The sequence below is a fragment of the Crinia signifera genome, chromosome 8 (assembly GCF_055691185.1).
Source record: "Crinia signifera chromosome 8, ASM5569118v1, whole genome shotgun sequence".
Classification (NCBI taxonomy): Eukaryota; Metazoa; Chordata; class Amphibia; order Anura; family Myobatrachidae; genus Crinia; species Crinia signifera.
The window spans coordinates 85,923,795-85,936,245 of record NC_139224.1 but is presented as its reverse complement, the minus strand read 5'-3'; positions in this window follow the sequence as shown (position 1 = coordinate 85,936,245).

Genomic DNA, 12,451 nt, shown 5'->3' with positions numbered 1-12,451 from the left:
CAAATAAATTCCTTATGCAAATTAGTTTGGAAATTAGACCATCTGATTGGTTGATGCAATTCTCATTAGGGATGGCCATCGGCCATCAATGTTTATAAACCATCGATGGGTTATGGTCGATGTTCAATAGTTTTTACATCAATGTTTAGTTAAAATGACTAGTTTTGTTTTGCTATTTCCTGGTACACAGAGCAAAGCTCCACCCACGACACCAGTGAAGCCCCGCCACCATATTCTGATTGGCCCACAGGCCAGTCAGTCAAATACAATGGATGACCACTGATATGTAACAACATCGATGGCAAAGGCAACAATGGCCATCATTAATACTCATTCAAAACAATCCATTCCGATTGGTTTATGTACTGTCAGCCAACAGTTTTCTATTTTACTACTTTTGATGGGACCATCATGCAATAGTCTTCAACCAGGAAGCCAATTGGTCAAGAATGTTTTTGTTATCAACCATATTTGGCTGGTTTTGTAGGTTTTCAATCAGACTAGGGTGAGGAAGGACCTAAGTAAGTTATGGAGAGCAAATAAATTCCTTATGCAAATTAGTTTGGAAATTAGACCATCTGATTGGTTGATGCAATTCTAATTAGGGATGGCCATCGGCCATCGGCCATCGATGTTTATAAACCATCGATGGGTTATGGTCGATGTTCAATAGTTTTTACATCAATGTTTAGTTAAAACGACTAGTTTTGTTTTGCTATTTCCTGGTACACAGAGCAAAGCTCCACCCACGACACCAGTGAAGCCCCGCCCCCATATTCTGATTGGCCCACAGGCCAGTCAGTCAAATAGAATGGATGACCACTGATATGGAACATCATCAATGGCAAAGGCAACAATGGCAATCATTAATACTCATTCAAAACAATCCATTCCGATTGGTTTATGTACTGTCAGACAACAGTTTTCTATTTTACTACTTTTGATGGGACCATCATGCAATAGTCTTCAACCAGGAAGCCAATTGGTCAAGAATGTTCTTGTTATCAACCATCTTTGGCTGGTTTTGTAGGTTTTCAATTAGACTGGGTTGATGAAGGACCTACTTAAGTTATGGAGAGCAAATAAATTCCTTATGCAAATTAGTTTGGAAAATAGACCATCTGATTGGTTGATGCAATTCTCATTAGGGATGTCCATCGGCCATCGATGTTTATAAACCATCGATGGGTTATGGTAGATGTTCAATAGTTTTTACATCAATGTTTAGTTAAAACGACTAGTTTTGTTTTGCTATTTCCTAGTACACAGAGCAAAGCTCCACCCATGACACCAGCGAAGCCCCGCCCCCATATTCTGATTGGCCCACAGGCCAGTCAGTCAAATACAATGGATGACCACTGATATGTAACAACATCGATGGCAAAGGCAACAATGGCCATCATTAATACTCATTCAAAACAATCCATTCCGATTTGTTTATGTACTGTCAGTCAACAGTTTTCTATTTTACTACTTTTGATTGGACCATCATGCAATAGTCTTCAACCAGGAAGCCAATTGGTCAAAAATGTTCTTTTTATCAACCATCTTTGGCTGGTTTTGTAGGTTTTCAATCAGACTAGGGTGAGGAAGGACCTAAGTAAGTTATGGAGAGCAAATAAATTCCTTATGCAAATTAGTTTGGAAATTAGACCATCTGATTGGTTGATGCAATTCTCATTAGGGATGGCCATCGGCCATCAATGTTTATAAACCATCGATGGGTTATGGTCAATGTTCAATAGTTTTTACATCAATGTTTAGTTAAAATGACTAGTTTTGTTTTGCTATTTCCTGGTAAACAGAGCAAAGCTCCACCCACAACACCAGTGAAGCCCCGCCCCCATATTCTGATTGGCCCACAGGCCAGTCAGTCAAATACAATGGATGACCACTGATATGTAACAACATCGATGGCAAAGGCAACAATGGCCATCATTAATACTCATTCAAAACAATCCATTCCGATTGGTTTATGTACTGTCAGCCAACAGTTTTCTATTTTACTACTTTTGATGGGACCATCATGCAATAGTCTTCAACCAGGAAGCCAATTGGTCAAGAATGTTCTTGTTATCAACCATATTTGGCTGGTTTTGTAGGTTTTCAATCAGACTAGGGTGAGGAAGGACCTAAGTAAGTTATGGAGAGCAAATAAATTCCTTATGCAAATTAGTTTGGAAATTAGACCATCTGATTGGTTGATGCAATTCTCATTTTGGATGGCCATCGGCCATCGATGTTTATAAACCATCGATGGGTTATGGTAGATATTCAATAGTTTTTACATCAATGTTTAGTTAAAACGACTAGTTTTGTTTTGCTATTTCCTGGTACACAGAGCAAAGCTCCACCCACAACACCAGTGAAGCCCCACCCCCATATTCTGATTGGCCCACAGGCCAGTCAGTCAAATACAATGGATGACCACTGATATGTAACAACATCAATGGCAAAGGCAACAATGGCCATCATTAATACTCATTCATAACAATCCATTCCGATTGGTTTATGTACTGTCAGACAACAGTTTTCTATTTTACTACTTTTGATGGGACCATCATGCAATAGTCTTCAACCAGGAAGCCAATTGGTCAAGAATGTTCTTGTTATCAACCATCTTTGGCTGGTTTTGTAGGTTTTCAATTAGACTGGGTTGAGGAAGGACCTAATTAAGTTATGGAGAGCAAATAAATTCCTTATGCAAATTAGTTTGGAAAATAGACCATCTGATTGGTTGATGCAATTCTCATTAGGGATGGCCATCGGCCATCGATGTTTATAAACCATCGATGGGTTATGGTCGATGTTCAATCGTTTTTACATCAATGTTTAGTTAAAACGACTAGTTTTGTTTTGCTATTTCCTGGTACACAGAGCAAAGCTCCACCCACGACACCAGTGAAGCCCCGCCCCCATATTCTGATTGGCCCACAGGCCAGTCAGTCAAATACAATGGATGACCACTGATATGTAACAACATCGATGGCAAAGGCAACAATGGCCATCATTAATACTCATTCAAAACAATCCATTCCGATTGGTTTATGTACTGTCAGTCAACAGTTTTCTATTTTACTACTTTTGATGGGACCATCATGCAATAGTCTTCAACCAGGAAGCCAATTGGTCAAGAATGTTCTTGATATCAACCATATTTGGCTGGTTTTGTAGGTTTTCAATCAGACTAGGGTGAGGAAGGACCTAAGTAAGTTATGGAGAGCAAATAAATTCCTTATGCAAATTAGTTTGAAAAATAGACCATCTGATTGGTTGATGCAATTCTCATTAGGGATGGCCATCGGCCATCGATGTTTATAAACCATCGATGGCTTATGGTCGATGTTCAATAGTTTTTACATTGATGGGGTAGAACCAGATGGTTCACACCATCAATGTCAAACTCAAACTACTAGTTTTGTTTTGCTATTTCCTGGGACACGGAGCATAGCTCCACCCATGACACCAGTGAAGCCCCGCCCCCATATTCTGATTGGCCCACAGGCCAGTCAAATACAATGGATGACCACTGATATGTAACAACATCGATGGCAAAGGCAACAATGGCCATCATTAATACTCATTCAAAACAATCCATTCCGATTGGTTTATGTACTGCCAGTCAACAGTTTTCTATTTTACTACTTTTGATGGGACCATCATGCAATAGTCTTCAACCAGGAAGCCAATTGGTCAAGAATGTTCTTGTTATCAACCATCTTTGGCTGGTTTTGTAGGTTTTCAATTAGACTGGGTTGAGGAAGGACCTAATTAAGTTATGGAGAGCAAATAAATTCCTTTTGGAAAATAGACCATCTGATTGGTTGATGCAATTTTCATTTGGGATGGCCATTGGCCATCGGCCATCGATGTTTATAAACCATCGATAAGTTATGGTCGATGTTCAATAGTTTTTACATCAATGTTTAGTTAAAACGACTAGTTTTGTTTTGCTATTTCCTGGTACACAGAGCAAAGCTCCACCCACGACACCAGCGAAGCCCCGCCCCCATATTCTGATTGGCCCACAGGCCAGTCAGTCAAATACAATGGATGACCACTGATATGTAACAACATCGATGGCAATGGCAACAATGGCCATCATTAATACTCATTCAAAACAATCCATTCCGATTTGTTTATGTACTGTCAGTCAAAAGTTTTCTATTTTACTACTTTTGATGGGACCATCATGCAATAGTCTTCAACCAGGAAGCCAATTGGTCAAGAATGTTCTTGTTATCAACCAGCTTTGGCTGGTTTTGTAGGTTTTCAATTAGACTGCGTTGAGGAAGGACCTAATTAAGTTATGGAGAGCAAATAAATTCCTTATGCAAATTAGTTTGGAAAATAGACCATCTGATTGGTTGATGCAATTCTCATTAGGGATGGCCATCGGCCATCGATGTTTATAAACCATCGATGGGTTATGGTCGATGTTCAATAGTTTTTACATCAATGTTTAGTTAAAACGACTAGTTTTGTTTTGCTATTTCCTGGTACACAGAGCAAAGCTCCACCCACGACACCAGTGAAGCCCCGCCCCCATATTATGATTGGTCCACAGGCCAGTCAGTCAAATACAATGGATGACCACTGATATGTAACAACATCGATGGCAAAGGCAACAATGGCCATCATTAATACTCATTCAAAACAATCCATTCCGATTGGTTTATGTACTGTCAGTCATCAGTTTTCTATTTTACTACTTTTGATGGGACCATCATGCAATAGTCTTCAACCAGGAAGCCAATTGGTCAAGAATGTTCTTGTTATAAACCATTTTTGGCTGGTTTTGTAGGTTTTCAATTAGACTGGGTTGAGGAAGGACCTAATTAAGTTATGGAGAGCAAATAAATTCCTTATGCAAATTAGTTTGGAAAATAGACCATCTGATTGGTTGATGCAATTCTCATTAGGGATGGCCATCGGCCATCGATGTTTATAAACCATCGATGGCTTATGGTCGATATTCAATAGTTTTTACATTGATGGGGTAGAACCAGATGGTTCACACCATCAATGTCAAACTCAAACTACTAGTTTTGTTTTGCTATTTCCTGGGACACGGAGCATAGCTCCACCCGAGACACCAGTGAAGCCCCGCCCCCATATTCTGATTGGCCCACAGGCCAGTGAGTCAAATACAATGGATGACCACTGATATGTAACAACATCAATGGCAAAGGCAACAATGGCCATCATTAATACTCATTCAAAACAATCCATTCCAATTTGTTTATGTACTGTCAGCCAACAGTTTTCTATTTTACTACTTTTGATGGGACCATCATGCAATAGTATTCAACCAGGAAGCCAATTGTTCAAGAATGATCTTGTTATCAACCATCTTTGGATGGTTTTGTAGGTTTTCAATCAGACTAGGGTGAGGAAGTACCTAAGTAAGTTATGGAGAGCAAATAAATTCCTTATGCAAATTAGTTTGGAAATTAGACCATCTGATTGGTTGATGCAATTCTCATTAGGGATGGCCATCGGCCATCGATGTTTATAAACCATCGATGGGTTATGGTCGATGTTCAATAGTTTTGACATCGATGGGGGAGAACCAGATGGTTCACACCATCAATGTCAAACTCAAACTACTAGTTTTGTTTTGCTATTTCCTGGGACACGGAGCATAGCCCCGCCCCCATATTCTGATTGGCCCACAGGCCAGTCAAATACAATGGATGACCACTGATATGAAACAACATAGATGGCAAAGGCAACAATGGCCATCATTAATACTCATTCAAAACAATCCATTCCGATTTGTTTATGTACTGTCAGTCAACAGTTTTCTATTTTACTACTTTTGATGGGACCATCATGCAATAGTCTTCAACCAGGAAGCCAATTGGTCAAAAATGTTCTTTTTATCAACCATCTTTTGCTGGTTTTGTAGGTTTTCAATCAGACTAGGGTGAGGAAGGACCTAAGTAAGTTATGGAGAGCAAATAAATTCCTTATGCAAATTAGTTTGGAAATTAGACCATCTGATTGGTTGATGCAATTCTCATTAGGGATGGCCATCGGCCATCAATGTTTATAAACCATCGATGGGTTATGGTCGATGTTCAATAGTTTTTACATCAATGTTTAGTTAAAATGACTAGTTTTGTTTTGCTATTTCCTGGTACACAGAGCAAAGCTCCACCCACGACACCAGTGAAGCCCCGCCCCCATATTCTGATTGGCCCACAGGCCAGTCAGTCAAATACAATGGATGACCACTGATATGTAACAACATCGATGGCAAAGGCAACAATGGCCATCATTAATACTCATTCAAAACAATCCATTCCGATTGGTTTATGTACTGTCAGCCAACAGTTTTCTATTTTACTACTTTTAATGGGACCATCATGCAATAGTCTTCAACCAGGAAGCCAATTGGTCAAGAATGTTTTTGTTATCAACCATATTTGGCTGGTTTTGTAGGTTTTCAATCAGACTAGGGTGAGGAAGGACCTAAGTAAGTTATGGAGAGCAAATAAATTCCTTATGCAAATTAGTTTGGAAATTAGACCATCTGATTGGTTGATGCAATTCTAATTAGGGATGGCCATCGGCCATCGGCCATCGGCCATCGATGTTTATAAACCATCGATGGGTTATGGTCGATGTTCAATAGTTTTTACATCAATGTTTAGTTAAAACGACTAGTTTTGTTTTGCTATTTCCTGGTACACAGAGCAAAGCTCCACCCACGACACCAGTGAAGCCCCGCCCCCATATTCTGATTGGCCCACAGGCCAGTCAGTCAAATAGAATGGATGACCACTGATATGGAACATCATCGATGGCAAAGGCAACAATGGCAATCATTAATACTCATTCAAAACAATCCATTCCGATTGGTTTATGTACTGTCAGACAACAGTTTTCTATTTTACTACTTTTGATGGGACCATCATGCAATAGTCTTCAACCAGGAAGCCAATTGGTCAAGAATGTTCTTGTTATCAACCATCTTTGGCTGGTTTTGTAGGTTTTCAATTAGACTGGGTTGATGAAGGACCTACTTAAGTTATGGAGAGCAAATAAATTCCTTATGCAAATTAGTTTGGAAAATAGACCATCTGATTGGTTGATGCAATTCTCATTAGGGATGTCCATCGGCCATCGATGTTTATAAACCATCGATGGGTTATGGTCGATGTTCAATAGTTTTTACATCAATGTTTAGTTAAAACGACTAGTTTTGTTTTGCTATTTCCTAGTACACAGAGCAAAGCTCCACCCATGACACCAGCGAAGCCCCGCCCCCATATTCTGATTGGCCCACAGGCCAGTCAGTCAAATACAATGGATGACCACTGATATGTAACAACATCGATGGCAAAGGCAACAATGGCCATCATTAATACTCATTCAAAACAATCCATTCCGATTTGTTTATGTACTGTCAGTCAACAGTTTTCTATTTTACTACTTTTGATTGGACCATCATGCAATAGTCTTCAACCAGGAAGCCAATTGGTCAAAAATGTTCTTTTTATCAACCATCTTTGGCTGGTTTTGTAGGTTTTCAATCAGACTAGGGTGAGGAAGGACCTAAGTAAGTTATGGAGAGCAAATAAATTCCTTATGCAAATTAGTTTGGAAATTAGACCATCTGATTGGTTGATGCAATTCTCATTAGGGATGGCCATCGGCCATCAATGTTTATAAACCATCGATGGGTTATGGTCAATGTTCAATAGTTTTTACATCAATGTTTAGTTAAAATGACTAGTTTTGTTTTGCTATTTCCTGGTAAACAGAGCAAAGCTCCACCCACAACACCAGTGAAGCCCCGCCCCCATATTCTGATTGGCCCACAGGCCAGTCAGTCAAATACAATGGATGACCACTGATATGTAACAACATCGATGGCAAAGGCAACAATGGCCATCATTAATACTCATTCAAAACAATCCATTCCGATTGGTTTATGTACTGTCAGCCAACAGTTTTCTATTTTACTACTTTTGATGGGACCATCATGCAATAGTCTTCAACCAGGAAGCCAATTGGTCAAGAATGTTCTTGTTATCAACCATATTTGGCTGGTTTTGTAGGTTTTCAATCAGACTAGGGTGAGGAAGGACCTAAGTAAGTTATGGAGAGCAAATAAATTCCTTATGCAAATTAGTTTGGAAATTAGACCATCTGATTGGTTGATGCAATTCTCATTTTGGATGGCCATCGGCCATCGATGTTTATAAACCATCGATGGGTTATGGTAGATATTCAATAGTTTTTACATCAATGTTTAGTTAAAACGACTAGTTTTGTTTTGCTATTTCCTGGTACACAGAGCAAAGCTCCACCCACAACACCAGTGAAGCCCCGCCCCCATATTCTGATTGGCCCACAGGCCAGTCAGTCAAATACAATGGATGACCACTGATATGTAACAACATCAATGGCAAAGGCAACAATGGCCATCATTAATACTCATTCATAACAATCCATTCCGATTGGTTTATGTACTGTCAGACAACAGTTTTCTATTTTACTACTTTTGATGGGACCATCATGCAATAGTCTTCAACCAGGAAGCCAATTGGTCAAGAATGTTCTTGTTATCAACCATCTTTGGCTGGTTTTGTAGGTTTTAAATTAGACTGGGTTGAGGAAGGACCTAATTAAGTTATGGAGAGCAAATAAATTCCTTATGCAAATTAGTTTGGAAAATAGACCATCTGATTGGTTGATGCAATTCTCATTAGGGATGGCCATCGGCCATCGATGTTTATAAACCATCGATGGGTTATGGTCGATGTTCAATAGTTTTTACATCAATGTTTAGTTAAAACGACTAGTTTTGTTTTGCTATTTCCTGGTACACAGAGCAAAGCTCCACCCACGACACCAGTGAAGCCCCGCCCCCATATTCTGATTGGCCCACAGGCCAGTCAGTCAAATACAATGGATGACCACTGATATGTAACAACATCGATGGCAAAGGCAACAATGGCCATCATTAATACTCATTCAAAACAATCCATTCCGATTGGTTTATGTACTGTCAGTCAACAGTTTTCTATTTTACTACTTTTGATGGGACCATCATGCAATAGTCTTCAACCAGGAAGCCAATTGGTCAAGAATGTTCTTGTTATCAACCATATTTGGCTGGTTTTGTAGGTTTTCAATCAGACTAGGGTGAGGAAGGACCTAAGTAAGTTATGGAGAGCAAATAAATTCCTTATGCAAATTAGTTTGGAAAATAGACCATCTGATTGGTTGATGCAATTCTCATTAGGGATGGCCATCGGCCATCGATGTTTATAAACCATCGATGGCTTATGGTCGATGTTCAATAGTTTTTACATTGATGGGGTAGAACCAGATGGTTCACACCATCAATGTCAAACTCAAACTACTAGTTTTGTTTTGCTATTTCCTGGGACACGGAGCATAGCTCCACCCATGACACCAGTGAAGCCCCGCCCCCATATTCTGATTGGCCCACAGGCCAGTCAAATACAATGGATGACCACTGATATGTAACAACATCGATGGCAAAGGCAACAATGGCCATCATTAATACTCATTCAAAACAATCCATTCCGATTGGTTTATGTACTGCCAGTCAACAGTTTTCTATTTTACTACTTTTGATGGGACCATCATGCAATAGTCTTCAACCAGGAAGCCAATTGGTCAAGAATGTTCTTGTTATCAACCATCTTTGGCTGGTTTTGTAGGTTTTCAATTAGACTGGGTTGAGGAAGGACCTAATTAAGTTATGGAGAGCAAATAAATTCCTTTTGGAAAATAGACCATCTGATTGGTTGATGCAATTTTCATTTGGGATGGCCATCGGCCATCGATGTTTATAAACCATCGATAAGTTATGGTCGATGTTCAATAGTTTTTACATCAATGTTTAGTTAAAACGACTAGTTTTGTTTTGCTATTTCCTGGTACACAGAGCAAAGCTCCACCCACGACACCAGCGAAGCCCCGCCCCCATATTCTGATTGGCCCACAGGCCAGTCAGTCAAATACAATGGATGACCACTGATATGTAACAACATCGATGGCAAAGGCAACAATGGCCATCATTAATACTCATTCAAAACAATCCATTCCGATTTGTTTATGTACTGTCAGTCAAAAGTTTTCTATTTTACTACTTTTGATGGGACCATCATGCAATAGTCTTCAACCAGGAAGCCAATTGGTCAAGAATGTTCTTGTTATCATCCATCTTTGGCTGGTTTTGTAGGTTTTCAATCAGACTAGGGTGAGGAATGACCTAAGTAAGTTATGGAGAGCAAATAAATTCCTTATGCAAATTAGTTTGGAAATTAGACCATCTGATTGGTTGATGCAATTCTCATTAGGGATGGCCATCGGCCATCGATGTTTATAAACCATCGATGGGTTATGGTCGATGTTCAATAGTTTTGACATCGATGAGGGAGAACCAGATGGTTCACACCATCAATGTCAAACTCAAACTACTAGTTTTGTTTTGCTATTTCCTGGGACACGGAGCATAGCTCCACCCATGACACCAGTGAAGCCCCGCCCCCATATTCTGATTGGCCCACAGGCCAGTCAAATACAATGGATGACCACTGATATGAAACAACATAGATGGCAAAGGCAACAATGGCCATCATTAATACTCATTCAAAACAATCCATTCCGATTTGTTTATGTACTGTCAGTCAACAGTTTTCTATTTTACTACTTTTGATGGGACCATCATGCAATAGTCTTCAACCAGGAAGCCAATTGGTCAAAAATGTTCTTTTTATCAACCATCTTTTGCTGGTTTTGTAGGTTTTCAATCAGACTAGGGTGAGGAAGGACCTAAGTAAGTTATGGAGAGCAAATAAATTCCTTATGCAAATTAGTTTGGAAATTAGACCATCTGATTGGTTGATGCAATTCTCATTAGGGATGGCCATCGGCCATCAATGTTTATAAACCATCGATGGGTTATGGTCGATGTTTAATAGTTTTTACATCAATGTTTAGTTAAAATGACTAGTTTTGTTTTGCTATTTCCTGGTACACAGAGCAAAGCTCCACCCACGAGACCAGCTAAGCCCCGCCCCCATATTCTGATTGGCCCACAGGCCAGTCAGTCAAATACAATGGATGACCACTGATATGTAACAACATCGATGGCAAAGGCAACAATGGCCATCATTAATACTCATTCAAAACAATCCATTCCGATTTGTTTATGTACTGTCAGCCAACAGTTTGCTATTTTACTACTTTTGATGTGACCATCATGCAATAATCTTCAACCAGGAAGCCAATTGGTCAAGAATGTTCTTGTTATCAAGCATCTTTGGCTGGTTTTGTAGGTTTTCAATCAGACTAGGGTGAGGAAGGACCTAAGTAAGTTATGGAGAGCAAATAAATTCCTTATGCAAATTAGTTTGGAAATTAGACCATCTGATTGGTTAATGCAATTCTCATTAGGGATGGCCATCGGCCATCGATGTTTATAAGCCATCGATGTTTATAAACCATCGATGGGTTATGGTCGATGTTCAATAGTTTTGACATCGATGGGGGAGAACAAGATGGTTCACACCATCAATGTCAAACTCAAACTACTAGTTTTGTTTTGCTATTTCCTGGGACACGGAGCATAGCTCCACCCGAGACACCAGTGAAGCCCCGCCCCCATATTCTGATTGGCCCACAGGCCAGTCAAATACAATGGATGACCACTGATATGTAACAACATCAATGGCAAAGGCAACAATGGCCATCATTAATACTCATTCAAAACAATCCATTCCGATTGGTTTATGTACTGCCAGTCAACAGTTTTCTATTTTACTACTTTTGATGGGACCATCATGCAATAGTCTTCAACCAGGAAGCCAATTGGTCAAGAATGTTCTTGTTATCAACCATATTTGGCTGGTTTTGTAGGTTTTCAATCAGACTAGGGTGAGGAAGGACCTAAGTAAGTTATGGAGAGCAAATAAATTCCTTATGCAAATTAGTTTGGAAATTAGACCATCTGATTGGTTGATGCAATTCTCATTAGGGATGGCCATCGGCCATCGATGTTTATAAACCATCGATGGGTTATGGTCGATGTTCAATAGTTTTTACATCAATGTTTAGTTAAAACGACTAGTTTTGTTTTGCTATTTCCTGGTACACAGAGCAAAGCTCCACCCACGACACCAGTGAAGCCCCGCCCCCATATTCTGATTGGCCCACAGGCCAGTCAGTCAAATACAATGTATGACCACTGATATGTAACAACATCGATGGCAAAGGCAACAATGGCCATCATTAATACTCATTCAAAACAATCCATTCCGATTGGTTTATGTACTGTCAGTCAACAGTTTTCTATTTTACTACTTTTGGTGGGACCATCATGCAATAGTCTTCAACCAGGAAGCCAATTGGTCAAGAATGTTCTTGTTATCAACCATATTTGGCTGGTTTTGTAGGTTTTCAA